General features: G+C 46.1%; 1 protein-coding gene across 1 annotated transcript in view; it reads left to right on the top strand.

Moving 5' to 3' along the window:
• The window catches only part of RBM19 (RNA binding motif protein 19), a 125613-nt gene extending 115676 nt beyond the window's left edge, over positions 1-9937 (top strand). The window contains exon 25 of the mRNA XM_054997032.1: positions 9588-9937. The gene's annotated coding sequence lies outside the window, so the exon portion shown is untranslated. The remainder of the gene's footprint in view (positions 1-9587) is intronic.
• The last annotated feature ends 9010 nt before the right edge of the window (positions 9938-18947 follow it).

Here is an 18947-nt window from a genome sequence, read left to right as displayed (position 1 = left end):
AAAGTGCTGAACTCTGCTTTAAGGCATCACCTTTACTTTCTGCATCTTTGGGCTGTGATGATATGGCCCCTTTTATAATGCTTCCTCCTGAACTCCCTCTCCCCCGGACTTGCAAATGCTGAAATTGAGAGCTGCTGTAGCATAGTGTTCATGTGGTCCAGCTGCAAATCAGCAGTCTGGTAGTTCAAATCCCACTACTGCCATAGCTCAATAGCTGTTCCTCTCAGCTGTAGTTCCCTGGCTGTATAGCAGGGATAATAATATTGCTGACTTTGTTCACCGATATAAGTGGGCACTAACCTGCCTAGAAGAACGGAGTATAAGCACTCTCTTGTTTTTATTATTTGTTTAGTAGAACCCATATGCCCCAAAGACGGACTGATTGGCCTTGGCTGCATAAAAAGGGAGGGAAGTGAGATGGGAGAGAACGTCCAGAGGGGGAACCCCTTCTATTTCTCTCCCTGGCATCCACCTCTTCGACAAGAAGTGCCTGTCACAAGAGCAAAGGAAGAAGAAGTCAATTGGGGGGTGGGGGGCTTGCTGAGAGACTGGTACCAAGAAGCCCACAAAAATGTGGAGCTGTCCCCTTCACCTCTGTGCTCACCTGTTTTGTGATCCTGATACACCTTTGTCTGCACTGTACCACTTTGGACTACTGGTGGATGCCCCCATGTCGAGACATGTACTGAGAAGGGTATAATCCTATTTAGGACACTGTTAATCCCAAGACCCGCACCCTCTGCAACCTGAAGTCTTCCAGCCCCAATGCAAGGTTTTACCCACCTCAGCAAAAACTCAGCCCGTGGAGCATCTTTCTAAGGCTTTCCTCTTAAAACCAGCAAAGTACAAAAGGAACAATATTTTGGAAACCAGAGGCAGAAATTGGCACATTTTTTTTTTAAATCAAAACACAAAATTGACAGAAGAGATAGTTTGTTCTGGGCGAAGGAGAAGAAAGTGCTTTACAGACTGTGAACAAGATTCATCAAGCAGGGCGCGTGCACACTGGCTGCACCAAGACAGCAAGGAAGCAAATGATGTCCTTAAGAAACGAAGGTTAAGGATTGTAATGTGTCTCAGTGTGGAAGCAGCCTGAAACTAGGCCTTGGGGGCAGGGGTGCATTGCCTGCATCTTGTTGCCACCCCCCTTCTGCATTCATCTGGCTGCTATAAGATATTTGTCCCTTTGCTCTGGTTCCTGCCCCTCTGGATTGTTTTGCCTGTGGCTTCCATTGCCTGAAAAGCACGTTTCCTGGCTTTCCCCTCTGAGCCACAGAGGTGCCCTCATTGATCCACACAGAAGATAGTCGCACAGCTCGCAATTGTGTGTGTCTGCTCTGGGTCTGCGCTGCATTAGCCGAGAGCGTGGCTGCTTCTCCCTTCGCCGAGGCTGGCCTATTGTTCTTATCCCCCTCGCCAATGCACTGAACAGTGGGACGGCCATAACCCTACAGATTATTGGGCTTTTGTCAACTCCTTGGCGATGGCAGCCTCTCGAGTGGCAGCTCAGGCTCCATCTGGGTGCACAGCTGGCCAATCACCTTTCTAATACACCTGCCTCCTTGGCGGCTGCGCGCAAGACAGGCAGGCTCAGTGCCGCTGCCGGGGCTCTCCTGATGAAAGGGAAGATGTCTGCATGATGGCAGGGCTAATCCCTGGCAGGTTAAGTAACTGCCTGCTTCCCACCGTGCCTCTGGAATAAGCACAGGGTCTGGCAGCGCATTGTGTCCCTCTAGAAGAGCTCTAATTTCAGGGTGCCTCTGCCATTGACATTTTCCTCCAGAGAGCGCAGCTTGGATGGGAAGGGGAGGAGGAGGAGGAGGAGGGAAGCAGCCAATCTTGACTAAGGCCAGCAGTAAGCTCCAGGAGCAGATGCCAGAGGAAAGATTCTGAGTTTCCAGGGTGGCTGGAAAGTTCAGGGGAGCAAAATGCCTTATCATCAGAGCCATGGACAAATCTGGGTTTTGAGCCACAAGAGGCTGCATAAGTCTGAATGAATGAATGCAGTTATAAGTCCGTCACTTTGCAGGATGCATTCCACAAGCCAGAACAAATAGAGTTGGGTGTGTGTTGAGTTTGGTGCTTGGTTCAGGATTCAGCTTCTAGGCAATCTCGGTGTGCTTTATGTATTTATTTTTTAAAACGAGTTTCTGGACTTTATGGATGCAAAGATACACTTAAACGGGCATGGGCAATGCGTGTTAAAATCTCAGACTCCAAAGAGAAGGATGGATTAGATTTCCAGTGATTGTGGGTAGTGTCTTGAGCAGCGCCTTTTCTGTAACATGCAAACCCAGAATAAATCATGCAGTATAGTTTTAAAAATACACTTGCGCAAAAGAAGAGAAGGTGCAGAGTGTAGGAGTTTGATGCCTGGGTGCACAGTTTAATTTTTTGCAATGTGGAATATGCATGCAGCAGCTGCTCTCTTCTCTGCTTCTTTACCCGCATGCAGTTCTTCTAAGGCATGGTGTCATGTATTGTCGAAGGCTTTCACGGCCGGAGAACGACGGTTGTTGTGGGTTTTCCGGGCTGTATTGCCGTGGTCTTGGCATTGTAGTTCCTGACGTTTCGCCAGCAGCTGTGGCTGGCATCTTCAGAGGTGTAGCACCAAAAGACAGAGATCTCTCAGTGTCACAGTGTGGATAATAGTGTGGTGTGACACTGAGAGATCTCTGTCTTTTGGTGCTACACCTCTGAAGATGCCAGCCACAGCTGCTGGCGAAACGTCAGGAACTACAATGCCAAGACCACGGCAATACAGCCCGGAAAACCCACAACAACCATGGTGTCATGTCAGACAGTTTAAGCCAGAGGGTTGCAGATACAGACTCCATGGATAAATCTAGTTGACCCAACCTCCTGTTCTCTCTCATACTCTCAATAAACAAACCAGTTTCCAGTCTGGTACCTAATTCAGTACCTTCCTCTGTCACCACATGGGCAACTTGGGATCTCGGGGGCTTACTGCACAGTGCTGCTTCTTCCAGCACCCTTCTTTTATAGGACAATAGCCGCTAAGTGTCCAGTGTAGCAAATGGCTTTGTGTTTTTCAGGAAGCCAGTCAAAGCATTTCATTTTACATTTCAGATGGACCTAGAAGGACTTCAGAGAGGAGTCCTTGAACACTGGAAAGCTATCAATAGACTGACCCTGTGGCCGAGCTGTTTGGCCCCCTAGCAGAATGCAGTGAGTGTGGAATATATGCAAGCCTATGCAGACAGATCACCTGGCATCCCAGATGGGCAGATTGGAAGCATAAGGGGCAGAGTGAAATAGTGGTTAGTATCAAACTAGGATGCTAAGGCCTGTTTGGCCTAACAGCACAATGCAGTGGATTTAAAATATATGCAAATGGACAACACAGCATGTCAGGGGGGCAGACTGAATGCTGTAAGAGCCTGTGTGGGTCAGTAGTAAGGGTGTAAGGCTGGGACCAGGGAACCCTGAGTTCAAAATGCCATTCTGCCCTGGAGCTCCCAAGGTTGCTTTTGGTGCACTCACTCTCTCAGCCTGACCTCCCTCACAAGGTTGCTGTGAGGATAAAATGTGAAGAGGTAACCATGTACGTGTTCAAAATATAATTAATAAATAAATGGACACTGGTGGTTTTTCATTTAAACATGGAGCCGGATACTGTCAGCGTGGCTGTGCTACTATCAAGACAGACAGCAGAATTAATATACAGAACAGCATTTAGCATATCTCTGCCACAGGCAATTTGTATCTTTTTCCTCCCTCCTTCCTGCCCTCCCCCCCAACATTGTCTTTCATAGCAGGGCGAATTTCTCGCTGCAAGCCTCTCTGCGCTTTGCAGCGGCAAGGCAAGGCAAAGGATTAGTGCAAGCAAAACAGGTAGGCTTTCGAGAACAGAGCCGTGCTTGGTTTCAACATCTAATTCAATTTGTTCTGCTGAGATTGAAATATGAAATGCTTGCCAGTCAGACGTTCAAAAGCACCAGAGGTTGGGGAAGGGAGGGGGGAGTGGGAAGAGAACAGAGAACCTTCTGAAGTTTACATTTTTATGAAAATTAATTTAACCCTTTGATTCCCACCCCCACCCCCCACATCCAAACAGTCATTTGAGTTTTTCTTTCTCCATCTTAATGAAGACTTTTTTTTTTCTGTTTTCCCGTAATGATGCATATCTCCTTCACAAGAATGGGGGAGAGGATGTCTTTTTTCTTTAAAATTATATTTTAAAGGAATTCCTTTGACATTGTTGTTTTAGCAAGTGTTTGTTCCTGGACACAGAGGCCACTGTTGAAGTAAAGTTTCTCTGCTTAAAAGGAATTAAATCCTTCCTGATTAATGTATTTTAAATGTTTTCTCCACCCTAAAATATTCTGATCAGATTGAATTTGCTGAGAATTTGCAAGTCAATTTGCTAATGGTGGGAAATGGACAGAAATTAATTTCTTAATTAAGTCCTTTTAAGCAACATGAACATTTGCAGGTTCAGCCTTTTCTTTGTTTTGTAAAGTTGTTGATGCTGAAGCGGTGCAAACAGTTCCCCATTTTTCTAGATGAGTTCTGCATGATTGACGCCTTCACTTTTACTAGCCTGTTTATTTCATTTGAAACATTTATATCCTGCTAGAGAGGTTTACAATAAGAGTCAGTAATGTATTTACTGATAATCTTTGTATTCGAGCAATAAACATTTGCTAAAAGCAAATAGGAGAAGCCAAAGAATAAACTGATCCCATGGCTTCAGGCTCCAAATTTATTGTCCATGGTACCAAAGATCATGATGGATGTACTCAAATAGATGTTCTAGCAAGGTCACCCCCTAGCCCTGGAGCTATAGCCATAATGGATGTACACCTAACCCAACCCTTCTAGATGAAGATCGTACTGTGCATAATGAAGGTGTTTCGATTAGGGTCAGTGTTGAGGGTGCTAAGAGTTTTCAGTTAGAAATCCTCAGCCTGACTAAGACAAAGTGCTACAGTCTCCAGAGTTCCTTAGGGAGAAGGAATGACTGTTGAATCAACATGTCTATAGGAAAGACATGTCCTGTGAAAGACATGAAAGACAGAAAGAGATCGGGAGTGGAGAAGAGAAAGAGGAACATACATGTTAAAAAGTTTAAAAATATGCTCCATCTCGCAGGTTGAGATTAAAGGTGTATCTCAAGTTTACTGATTATAAATGATAGCAAAAAGTTTTAGCTCTGGTGGACACGAGACGCCTCGGCACGTGTTCGTCAAGTGTAGGGAGATGCAATGTTAGCCGGGAAGCATAATTTAAAAAGACAGAGCCTGCAGAGATCGCTCTCAGAGGGTTTGATAATTTCATCTTCACCTCCATGAAGGCTCTGTCAATTTCACCTCTCCAGTGTCAAACTGTGAGGGATCACAACTAGAGGGCAGCAAGGAATGGAAATGGGCTGGAGCTGCCTTCCAGAACTGGGCTTGGACCTGGAGATGTTGTAATAGGCTTTTGTTTCCCTTCTTGCATTTCACAGCCCCTTCACACAGCTCCAATGAATAGAAACGCCTTTGTCCTGCCACCGGCTCTGCCTTTTTAAACTACCTTTCCCAACTAACATTACATCTCCTGACATGTGTTCTTCATGTGTTAGATGTTTTGTGTAGAGATACTCACAGTTTCAATACCATATTGAAACATGGTGATGATCTTTAAACTTTAAAGGCAGTTAGCAAGTGAGTGTGGCTGGAACTCCCTGGAATTCCTTTATTGTTTAAATAGGGTGGTGGTGTCAACTTAAGATGTCCTTAAACTTGAGAAGTGAGAGCATCTGCAATAGAAAAACCCAATGGGCAGTCCTGGGGGCTTCCTAGGCTAGCCATTTGCAGCTGGGATGCAACCCCATTTCAGAACTAGCTAGACTTTTGGCCTCAGTTCCTGATCTGTAATGTTAGGATAATGGATGTGAATAGTGCATAGGAAAAGTGCTACACAGATAGTTTGTTCCAGAACTTCTGGCCCCCAAGACAAGATACATTGCTGCATTCTGTTTAAAGAGAAATGAGCTTTCAGGCTACACAAAACTGTTAACCAGAAGTTAAGCATTCAAAGCAAACATTCTCCCCCCCCCAAAAAAAGATACTACAAGCCTAGAATATTGTTAGCATCGCGAAGCAGCCTCATTTAAAAAAATAAGGTTCAAACAAGCACTATCTTTGTTTATACCCTGCTTTATCTAATGTTCAAAGTGGTTTACTGTGATTCACAGACTGATTGCTGGAAGATACCAAGTGCAGACTCTCTCTTCAGTTCCAAACTTGGTTTTATGGTGAGGAGCTCCTTGTCAAGAGTAAGCTTACTGTTTGTCATGGCACTTCTCCTACCTGGAGGGAACATTTTGTGCCCTTTCAAGTATCAGATTCATAGAGTAAACATCCTGGTTGGAAAGGAAGGGAAAGGATCCTTTCTGTGGCAACAGCCCATTTGTCTATCTGGGAATAAGCAGTGCTACATACTGCCTCCTGTTTTTCTTTAAATATATTCATTCGGGGGGGAGAGAGAGAGAAATGGCATAGCAGGGAGCTGAGATTTCAGATTTATCCATTCATGAATAATAATCAGGCTGAGTAATTCACAGTAAATGGGCATCCAAATTGGCTAATAAGGAAGGCTTTCACCTCAAACTGGAGCTGGGCGAGAGACCGAGAATATCAACAGACGTTGGCTACGGCATGCGTGTGTACGCGATGTGACCTGAATCGGTGAAATATGCAAACCAGGGCCAGGGTGCCAGCAAAATAATAGGCATCTCTGTTAACAGACGGAGGAGAGAGCAGGGCTGGCAGGCTGACAGCTTAGCAGCCTTCGCAGGGGCTTCCCGTTGGCGGCTAGGGTCCTAGTTAACTTCTTCCTGGCTGTCTCTACCACCTAAGCTGAGTACAGACAATCCAGCTGCATCCTCAGTGGGGAAATTCTCAGTCATCCACTGAAACTGGAAAATTAAAGGGGGGGGACAAAATGGTTGGTTTGCACACATGGGGAGAGGGCAAGTACAGCATGATACTTCTCCTATGTAAAGACATCTGAAATTAAAGGGTCTTGTGCAAGAGAGAGAGCAAAGATGAATGAGAGGAACACTTAGATCAGCAGGGGCCTTTGCAACGCTGGCTCATTTGGGGCAAGGACACAGACTACTTGAAATTTTGCATTTAGTTACAGCAATGAAAGACAGAAAATGAGAACATACTGCCTCGATGTTTTCAGGGCCTTTTTTATCCCCAGATCATCTGCAAGTTCTTTTTTAACTAATCATAGCTACAAAATGACAATTTGTAAGTGTCAAATGAGTATTTCTAAGGAGGGTTTTCCATAGGTGTGGTGCCACAACAGAGAAGACTCTGTCACTCATCGGGGCAAATTCTTGGTCTAGAACCTGAATTCCATAGAGATTGCCATGGCTGCATCAAACCAACAATAGGTCTGATACAATATTCTGGTTCCCCGTAGCTACCAGCTAAATGTTCCTGGATGCTCATGTATAAGACATGATAGTGTTGACCTTCAAAGATGTGTTGGTTGCATCCTGCCAGACACTTTCCAAAACTGTCAAGGAGCCATCTTCACCTGAAAAAAAATTGTGAATCCTGTAATCCTTCTAGTTGAGGTCATGACGAAAAAGGAGGGCAGCCCTGTTTTAAGGAGGAGAACCACAGGGTACAGAGGAACCATGTGAGGATAGGGTTTTTTTTCTCCTGTTGGGTCAATCCGCATTCATTTTTGAGATGCGTATTCTGGGTTGTCCTGCTTTCCCTAATTTGTCCCAACATCCCTGTGAGATTCCTGCTGGGAAAACTGACGCTTGGGCTAGAAGAGCTGTTATTTTAAGTGGTAACCAACTGCCTTCTCCCTTAATGTCACATCACACTCTTGTAGATTGTCTAAGAGTGTTTCTCAATGCCATCCATGCGGCTTCAAGACAACCTCAGGGCAGTCTGGGTGCCATCTGTGGAGCTCTCCGCCACCCACGGTCACTGTTCAGAAATGTTCAGAGATATCCTTTGGGGGGCAGAGTTTCAGGGGTTGAGGTTTTTGTTAGCAGAGGGTAAGGATTTGGGCAAATGGTATCTTTTATTTGGTTTGAGATTTGATTTCATTGAATCAGGTCTTTAGATTTTCATAAAGGTTATATATTAAAATAAAAATAAAATAACTGTCTTCATACAATAGAATTTAAGTAACTGCCAGCCGGACATCTCACATTCATATGTATTTTCTGTTTCAAGAGCAAATGAAAGGGGGCCATCGTCCCAAATCTTGCCAGGAATTAGAACACCTATCCCACAGGGTCTCACCAAAGACCCATCTAGCCCAGCTTTCTGTTTCCGCTCAAAGCTGGCCAGGTATCTCTGGGAAGTTGACAATCAATGCATGAAGGCAAATGCTCCTTTCATGTTGTCTGATATGTGGAGATACACACTTTCAGAATGTGGAGTTTCCATTTAGCTATCATGGCCAATAGATTATGCATTCATCTAATATATAAATATTTTAAAGCAATTTAAGCCAGTGGCCATTATCACTTCTTCTGGCCATGTTTCACAAGTATATCATACATTATTTGACTCTTGACTGTCCTAAACCAGCTGCTATTCACTTTGACCAGATGACTCCTAGAGAGGGGAAAACTAAATCTCTCTATCCACTAATCCTAAACTCTCCTAAATTATATAAACTTCTCCCACCCATCACCGTGATCCCCATGGCTACCTCAGTCTTCAGCTTCCTATACTAAAACTGACCAAGTGCTTCAGCCTTTCTTCCTAGGTCAGGCGCTCCAATTCCTCGATCCTGTCATCCTTCTCTGTCCTTTTTCTAGCCCTGTAATCTCTTTGAGATGGGAAAACCAAATCTACGTGTGCGTGTGTTTTAAATAACTTTTGCTCACCCTGGGCCTTCAGGATGGGGCAGTCTATAAATAAATGAACACTGCATTTGCATGCAAGCATATGAAGTTATTATGAGAGGCGGGGAGGGAGGAGAGGAGTCAGGGTGGCTGAAGGCCGAGAGCATTGGACTTAGTTAGAATTCAGCCGCTAGAGCTTTGCCTTCTCTCTGCTGGCTGAGCGTGATTGACACTTACAAATTACCCAGCCAAAAGTGTCGAGTCTTTGACCCCTGAGTAACATCTTCGGCAAGCTTGAGATTTGCCAGCATTTTGTCATCTAATTACTACAAATCCCTTGAAAATTCACTGGCTGGTGAATTTTTAATGCAGGGCGCAGTTTTCAGTGCGATGCATCACCCAGATGGGTTTGTGTTCTCCTTCCTTGCTTCCCCCCCACACACACACACACCAGGTTTTCATTCCTTGCAAGGGGAGGAGGGCGTGATGGATACCATCCTAGTCATCACCCCCAGTGTGTGAATCTTGCTATCGTGTTGTGCTTGGGTTTCTTGTGTATGTATTCCTGTATGTGGAGAATCTCCACCCCTTTCTGTCTCTGAACTTTTTCATTGGCAGAGTTTGAGTACCGTGCCATAAGTGCACCTGCTTTCTCCGTTTTTTTTTTATGATGGACAGTCCATGCTGTGTAGCATTTTTCCCTCTGGATAGATATAAGTGCAGTTAATACTGTCTGTATCTTTTTCAACAGCTGAGAACAGATTCAGAGTCAAGAGGATGGTTGGGGTCCATCTTCCAGCCTAAGTGGATCCTTACCTTGGATCTTCCAAAGATCACTGTGTTGAAAGAAGCTACACTCATCATTTTATGTCTTGGGATATTCCTTTCTCCCGGGTAGAATCCGAGATGGCTTGAGGAGGAACCAATGCCATCTTTTGCCTGACACCTGTCCACCCGGAAAACTGCTGCATTGGCTGTTTTACACCAGCTGATGAAATTATTCTCGCCGGGAGGCATCTGTTTAACTTCGTTCTTTGTACAGTTTTGAAAAACAGTGTATATTACTTATTATTTTTAATTAGAAAATTACTGAGGAGCACATCAGGATATAAATATAAATCCTTTACTACCTGGTTTCTTTGTGTTATTTGATTTTCATACAACCCTGTCTGCATTTTCCCATTGTCAATGCTATGCCACAGGCAGCCAGGCAGAGGGAATCTGAAACAAGAGTCTGAATACATATCAGAGGCAGATGGAGTACAAGACAGATCCACAGCCAGGTCTGTTGTATGCCTGCATCAGGATTGAGAAAGTGGCCAGGAAGGGTCTGAAACGAGGATAGGCAAGTGGAAGGGAAGGGAAGGAGGAATAAGTAGGCAAGGAGAAAGGAAGAGGGGAGCAAGCAGCTGAGAGACAGAAATACCTGGAACAAGGCTGGGAAGCCACACAAGCCAAAAACTAGACTTGGTCGGGAGGAACCAGTGGGCGGTTGACAGGAAGGATGTGGAGCTTGGCTGAACATATAAAGCTACCTTATTCCAAGTCAGACTATTGGGCCACCTAGCTCAGCTACTCCAGTCCCCATCAGCTCTCCAGGGTTCCTGCTATCTGAAATCCTTTTAAGTGGGGATGCCAGTAACTTGAGGCCATCTACATGCAAAGTGTGTGTGATCCAACACTGAGCCTGCCCTAAAGTTATTCTAGTCTTCCCCCGTTCTTGAGTCTCAAGATACAGAAGAGAAAAGGCACAAGGACTGAGGCCAGGGGGAGGAGACCTGAATGGAGGCTGAATCTGGGCCAGTCCTGACATCCAGTTCTTACAGGTATTTCCCATTTCCAAAAGGGAAAAGGATCTACTTTTAAATATTGCACATGGCTGCTCCTTAAATATCTTGTCCACCCCCTTGTCTTAAGCTTGTTTTGCTCTGGTGTAAACTCGCTTATGTTTCACTGCAATTCTGTATAAAGTGCTTATTTTTCCTACTGAGTGGCTTTACTAAGGAAGCCCACTGTCCCTTCTCATCCTAGGAGTCTGCTGCAAAGATGATCTCTCCAGCAATTAATGCTTTGTTTTGGCTCCCAGCTAAACAGGGGAGGGGTGTCCTCCCTGCTTGGCAGAAATTTAAACTGTGGTCAGAACATGGGGAAGAGGCCACATGCAGCTCTGCAAGCCTGCCGTCTATATCTATAAAAGGCAAAATGTGTTCCAGACGACTCATCTCTTTTCCCAGAACGCAGGCACAGTGGCATGACCCTAGCGGAGAAAGAGGTGAGCCCTCGGCAACAGGGCTTGCTGAGGAGGCAGCTGCATCTCTCCCATCCACGTTCAGCTGGCCGTGCTTCTGTGCACCACCACCCAATTTGGCCCCAGTGGGGCCAAATCGTGTGGCTGCATGGTGCAGGAGTGTGCCATGGCACTTGCCACCACTTCCCCCGACAGTGCTCCCTGTAGGGTTGCCAGGTCCCCCTAGCAACTTTACAGAGGACCTGGTACTCACCTTCCTATGCCCCCTGGCCCGCATGAAGGCATACATCCGCCCTGCGTGATAATGGCACTTCCAGGAAGTGACATCACGTAGGGTGGAAGCTGCCCCTGGGAGCACTCCCGCACTTTGCAGGGGGCTAAATCCAGCCCAATTTGGCCTGAATCCAGCTTGATTCGGGCCTAATCTGGCCCGATTCAGGCCTGATTTGCCCCTGAATCTGACCCAGTTTGTGCCAGATTGGGCCACTGCGGCGCACGGGAGTCCTGTTGCACTCTACAGCAGCCCGATTCAGCCTGAATCCAGCCCACTGCAGAGCACAGGAGCACTGCCATGTTCCACAGTGGCTTGATCCAGGCCTGAATTGGGCCACTGCGGTGTTCAGGAGCATGCACGTGAGCGTACCCAGAAGCGTACCAGGGCATTTGCTGCCCCCCGACAGCATTTCCCACCTCTGCAGCCACCCAATTGGGCCCCAGTGTGGTCCAATCGGGTGGCTGCCAGGCGCAGGAGCGTGCCAGGTTGTTTGCCCCACCCCACAGAGCTCCCTGCCTCTTCAGCCACCCGATTTGGCCCCAATGGGACCAAATTGGGTGGCTGGCTGGTGCAGCAGTGTACCAGGTTGCTTGCTGCCCCCCCCCCAGCATTCAATGCCTCTGCAGCCACCCAATTTGACCCCAGTAGGACCAAATGTGGCGGCTGCCCTGCGCGTGAGCGCACCAGGACATTTGCACACACACACCAGCAGTGCTCCCCACTAGTAGGGGCCTGCCACATCCGTTTTCTAGAGTCTCTTGTATTTTTTCTCCCAACAGGCTTTGTTTCTAGTTGAGCCATAAAAGGGCATAAAGTTGAGCTGGGAGTGGAGTGGTATGCATATCCATGTGGATGTTTGAGAATCCAGTTACTGCGTCCAGAAGCGTGAAATCAGCAGCTCTCACTGGGCCTGACAAGACAGCTGCATCTCATTTTCACCTCAGCCTTGTGTGCCAGTGGGGGATTTTCTCCCTGAAAGACACATCCTCCTCCCTTAAAAAAAAAAAAAAAGACAGGGACACTCACGTTTAGACGGACATGTCCAGGCGATTAAGGCCTCTGGATTAGGAAAGGAGGACATTTCTGTGGGATGCATGAATTCTCATAGTTGCTTCCCTGCTGGGGAGATAATCGAATGGAGGCAGCTTGTGAGATGTTAAGTGTGAAAATCCAACGAGGATCCTTGGAAGTTCTTATAGATCAAATGGGGGGAGAGATGGGGACAGGGGACTAGGCAGCAGCAGAGAGGAAAGAATGTGGGTGACAATGTTAGGGAAGGTCAGGAATAAAACTTTTCATCCACATGCCTCACTAAGCTTAGAGCTTATTTGGTGATGGAAAGTACCTTCAAGTCATAGCTGACTTATGGCAGCCACTGGTGGGGGTTTCAAGGCAAGAGATGAACAGAGGCGGTTTGCCATTGCCTGCCTCTGCAACCTTGGTCTTGCCATCTAATTACTAACCAAGGTCAACCCTGCTTCAGAGTTCTGACGAGATCAGGATTGCCTGGGCTATCCAGCTCATAGCAGAGCTTATTTACTCTTTATATGAGAAGAAACAGAGTACATTAAGGATGGTGTCCCAGTGAAACAGGAAAGGGGGGCATAATGGTAGCCTGTCAGAGTCTGGAGGACTGGCAGAGAACTTATTTGTGATTCTGGTCCATTCATATTATAGGAATAATTGGCCTCTAAATTGTCAAAGAGCACCTGATGCTACAGCATTGTTGGAATAAAGCAGGCTAGGATAGGAAACCACCAGGATTGTTCAAGGTTCGACTTTAAATATAAATGGTGACATTATTACAATAGAGTAGACAATTCTGAACATGGGTTTTCTGCCCAGAATTCTTAAGCACATCTTGCCACATAAAAAAGTAAGCGTGTTCAAGATGATTCACCACTGGGTAGACCTAGGCTGTTCCCTTAAAGACCAGGTCTACCTTCTCCTTACTTGGCTGGACTGGTAGACCTGGCCTCTGGGCCCACAGAGACCAGGTCTATCTCCCATAGTTTTAATATCTGGGTAGATGTGGCCTCTTTATTCCTGGAGGCTAGGCCTACCACCCATAGTATTGCTGGGGTGGTAGACTTGGCCTCCACAGCCTCAGAGACCAAGTCTACCTTTCCCTTCCTCAGCTGGCCTAGTAGACCTAGCTTCTGGACCTGTGGAGGCTAGGTCTACCTGCCATGGCTCTACCAGGTGGGTAGACCTGGCCTCTGTATTCCTGGAGGCCAGTTCTACCATCTGTAGTATTACCAGGGTGGTAGACTGGGGTGCTAGACCTGCAGAGGCCAGGTTTACCACCTATTCCTTTGCTGGGCTGGTAGACCTGGCCTCCATACTCCCGGAGGCCAAGTCTACTTCCTATTCTTTTACAGGGCTGGACTAGCAGATGCCAGCTCTCCCTTCCCCCCACCACAGCTCGCCTCTGAAGGTGTCCAATTTGGCCCCAATCATGGCTGAATCAGACGGCTGTGGGGCACAGGAGTGCACCAAGTCCCTTGCCGCCGCCACCCCGCGCTCCCCACTCTGCAGCCAACTGCAGGGTGTGGAGTGCGACAGGGCCCTTGCTACCCACGCCCCCAGCAGTGCTCCCTTCCTCTGCAGCCAGATGCAGGGTGCAGGAGTATGTCAGGGCTCTTGCTCCCTCCCCCTGCAGTGCTCCCCACTCTGCAGGCAACTTCAGGGCTCTGGAGCACGCTGGGGCCCTTGCCACCATCCCTGCCCCTGCAGCGCTCCCGGCCTCTGCAGCCAGCTGCAGTGTCGAATTGGGTAGCTGTGGGGCGCAGGAGCACTCCAGGGCCCTAACCACCCCTGGCAGCACTTCCAGCCTCCGGAGCTGCCCGATGCAGGCCATGGAGGCAGCAGAGAAGCCCGGCATGGAGGCACCGTCCTCCCAAGACCCCCAAAGAGCCCTGCTAAATCAGTTTTCTAGAGCCTGTTGTATTTTTTCCCACAAGGGGCTCTGTTGCTAGTTATAAATAAGTAGTTGAGGGGATCTGGAGAAAAAGCAGCCGATGTGGAAGTTCATTGGGCCCTGAGAATCCCAATAGCCAACCATGTTCTCAATATTTTTTTGAAGAGTATCAGAAGACTCCTGATTCAAAGAAAGATCTAGCTAATTTCCCCCAATGAATGACGGAGATTTATTTATCTCAAAGGTTTGTATCCCTCCCTTTTCCAAAGGAGTTCCAAGCAGCATACATGCTCTCTTCCCTTCCTCTCATTTTATTCTCATTACAATGCTCTGAGATAGTGACTGGCCCACGGTTACCACCCAGTACGATTCGTGGTAAAATGGTAATTTGGTAAACTGGTGATTTGAACCAGAGGCTTCCTAACTTTAATATGAAACTAAAAGCTTCTGGGAATCCCACAAGCAGGCCATGAAGGCAAAATCCTTCTCACGTGCACTGTTTGTCCTTCAGTTTGATACCACCAGTGACTAGTATTCAGGAGTATGTTGATAGCTGAACACATGAAGCTGCCTTATACTGAACCAGCCTATCGGTCTATCAAGATCAGCATTATCTGCTCTGATTGATAGTGGCTCTCCAGGGTCTCAGGCAGAGATCTTTCAGGTCACCTATTACTTGATCTTTTTAGGCTGTAATCCTGAGAACACTTTCCTGGAAGTAAGTCCCATTTAATAAAATGGGTAGACCTGCTTCAGATTGCTCCCCTAACCAGAGACTGCACCTGGGACCTTCTGCATGCAAAGTAAATGCTCTGCCACGGAGTCATGGCCCCTCTCCAAGGGACTACATCCATAAGTGGGTGTTCTGTTTAGCTCTCATGGCTAGAAGCCACGGAGTGATTCCGCACACATCAGATAATGCACTTCCAATCCTCTTTATAGATCATTTGGAATGGATTTTTTTGTGTGCGGAACAAAAAATCCACCTCAAACGATTGATAAAGTGCATTGAAAGTGCGTTATCCAACGTGTGCAGAATCAGCCAAGGATAGAGTTTGATTTTGTCTAATTCCCCTTTCAAAGCCATTTGAGCAAGGGGCAGCAAATTACACAAATTAGATGCACATTGTGAGAAAAAAGAAACTCTTTTCCTCAGTCCTGAATCCACTGGCCATCAGTTTTATTAGGTGATCTCAAGTTCTAGTGTTGTATTTCATTGTATAATACTGCCAAGTTCCCAGAGCTTTACATAATAGCATAACCCCTCCCAAAAACAACTTCCTGCCCCAATGAGATTACAATCTTTTTTTCCCTAAATAGCATGCTTTTTTATCAATTAAAATTGAACAACTTGTTTCATTTTTTCACCCAAAAATGTTTATACTGTGTAAGAATCCTTGCTCAGGGGAGCCCACCCGATGTTCCCCTCTGTGAGTCACTATTCTGAGTACGCTTCCAGGTTATAAGGCAAACCCAGATGAGTAGCTAAGGCAGAGACACAGTAAGCAAACCCTCTTATGAGAATGGGTACTTTGGACTCACTTATCATTTGATTCATTTCTATCTCACCGGCACATGGTTTCATTAAGTACCTCTCTACAAGTTTACCATGGGGGTCAGGGAGGGAGAAATCAGAAGAGTGCCATATTCAGCTGCAGAAAGGACTTGGCCACAGACATCCTCAGCACTTCATAAAAGCATGAGCTTTTCTGCCACTCTAGAGAAACCAAGAACTAATTAGTGCTGCTTTCTACAGTGAGTAAAACCCAAATGTCAAACAATACCAGAGCTATTAAGTCCTTTAAAAAAAAACCCTGCATATGTGAGCTTGAACAGTTGTATGAGTCTTCAACCTTCTCTCTGCAGTTCCCTTTGGCAACTGGAAGAGTCAATGATTTTGAGTGAGCTTGAGTGACAGGGCTAGAGTGTTAGCATAAGAATACAGAATCACTGCTAGTCAAAGGATGTCTATCCTATAGAACTCTCTCTTGCCACCAGAGGGCACAATTTCTGTTTCTCTTCCTCACCTTCCAATCAGGGATTGTTCCAGCCTCATTCCAATGAAGCAGTTCCCATAGATGGGTGCATTTCATCACAGTGCCGGGGCTAAATTCTATTGTGCATCCCAACCCCTGGGAAGTCATTGAAGGAGAAATTCCGCACATGCATTGTCTGTGGATCATGAGGTTGATATCAGAATGGGGCCTGATGGCTCCCAGAGGCACAGAAATAGATGGATTGTGCCCAGTTGCACTACTGTGTCACTGATGTAACTCACACGCGTCCTTGCTTCAAGAGGAACAAAACCATCTCTGCAAAAGGAAATGCAGCTCTCATTGCTGTATACTGCATTTGGGACTTGTTGAGAAAATTCTGCACACAGAGGGAGGCCTGCCCTGATGGAGAATGCCAGGAGTGTGCTATACTAACCTATGATTGCCTACACTGCCCGCTTCTCTATCGGGTAACCAGACCAGATCTCCTAGGGTCAAACTCTTATATGATGTTGGGGTGCAATGATCAGATTCTCTGATGTGTAGTTCTTTTGCCTCAGGCTGCCAGAGGTGTACAAAGGGGCCCAACTGTTTGCCCCAACACCAGTTCCTCAATCCAAAATAGCTTTACCAGGCTGATTTAAGCAGCAGGGAACAAAGACAGGTACTACCATTTTGCTCTACAAGAGGTACTGCCTAAAGCCCATTCTCCTTGCTCCCACCCCCTCCTCCACTGCACCACCCAGGAGATGGAGCACATAGCGCTCCTTCCCCAGACATCTTTCAGCACAGCATAGCAAGCCACTCATGCCTGGCTCTCAAGACTTCAGTAATCCCTAAAGCACATATGCCACTTACCATGCTGGGTTGAAGACCTCTCAGGAACAAGGAAGGAAGGAGTGTTAGGTTCTCCAGCTGTTGGGTCAAGGGTAGGGTAGCCACAAGGACAAGGTGGTAGAGGAGGCACAAGCCAACTCTCCCATCTGCTGCCCAAGGCCACCACCTCACCTCATAGTATAGCCAGCCATGCTACCAGAGCTTTACAAAGCGAGAGGAGAATTTTCAAATGGCATGAGATGAAAGATAACCTCTCCTTCCCCTACAACATGATCCTGCTTCATCTAGCCACCCACCCACCCAGCCTATAGATGCTTTCTGCTGCTAAAATATGCATCTTCGGAATTAGATTACAGATTTCTCAGCATCATGAGTAAGAGGGCAGAGTCTGGAATTTAGGGGTGCAACCTAATAGCACATGGCAGGAGATACCACCTTGCAGGTCAGGGGGAAGAATATGCCTATGTCTGGTAGTTCAGTGGTGGATCCTAATGGATAAGGTGATGGAGAAACAAGCCAAATAACAAGCCAGCTGCTCTGTTGCTTCTGGCCATTCACCTCAAGATTTAACTCCTTCCCCTGAAAAAACTCTTGAAAAGGAGTCTAAAAGCCTGAGTTTTCAATACATTCCCTGACCCCTATCAGTCAGTTTGGGGTACAGTGCTGGGTTTGCCTGTAGCACTATAAACTGCAAGAACCAATGTGGTGGTGTAGTGGTTAAAGTGCTGGACTAGGACTGAGGAGACATGGGTTCAAATCTCCACTCGGCTCTGAAACTCACTGGGTGACCTTGAATCAGCCCCCCTGCCCTTTTCTCAAATTAACTCAGCTTGCAGGGCTGCTGTGAGGATAAAATAGAGGTGGGGAGAACTGTGTATTCCACCCAGATCAATAGAGGATGGGCAGGATAAAAAATGTAAATGTTGCTTATGTACACACACCTTTAAAAAAAATTTTCCCCAATATTATAATTTCTGGAGTTAACAGAAAACTTTGCTAAGTATATAATCCATGTAAACCATCTGGAGAAAAAAGATCCATAAGATCCACTTGCGGGTGGATTCCTCCTAGTTCTGCAATTCTCTTCCTGTTGAGGTTCTCCAAAGCCTGCACTTGCTTGTGTACAGAGCAGCATTTATGCCACAAAAAGAAAAATCAGCATTTAAGGTAACTCAAATTCTGCAAGAGGGAAAGCAGGATTATGCATGTTGCATAAATTATGCAAATATACAATGGTTTTCTTATTATGCATAATTTATTCAGCAATTTTACTCGTTTGCATAATTGATTATGCTTCTGTCACAATGGAAAGGGTAAGGTTGATAAACTCTTTTTTTAATTATAAGGAATATTTAAAAGTTCTAATTCTGGCTACCACAACTCTGATTCAGCCCATCTTAGGCATTTGAGATTTTTGAGCTTTGCAGTCTTGAGGACTAGAATCTCCTATTTTATTTAATTTTTTAATTTCAGAATAAACAACAAGAAAAGATATAACAATAATGGTAGCAGGTCTACATGTAGGCCTACAAATACCATAAATCCATAGACAATTGTCATCTATATGCTATGTATTTAATGATAATAAAATTGTTAGGTCCTCAGTCCATTAAATTATGGGAGATGTATTGTTGAAGGCTTTCACGGCTGGAGAATGATGGTTGTTGTGGGTCACTGTGACACTGAGAGATCTCTGTCTTTTGGTGCTACACCTCTGAAGATGCCAGCCACAGCTGCTGGCAAAACGTCAGGAACTACAATGCCAAGACCACGGCAATACAGCCCGGAAAACCCACAACAACCAAAATTATGGGAGGTGGGCAGTTGTTTCTCCAATG

Source organism: Eublepharis macularius, chromosome 13 (assembly GCF_028583425.1).
Source record: "Eublepharis macularius isolate TG4126 chromosome 13, MPM_Emac_v1.0, whole genome shotgun sequence".
Taxonomy (NCBI): domain Eukaryota; kingdom Metazoa; phylum Chordata; class Lepidosauria; order Squamata; family Eublepharidae; genus Eublepharis; species Eublepharis macularius.
Note: the sequence above shows the minus strand (reverse complement) of the source record. Positions and strands in the feature narration are given on the sequence as shown.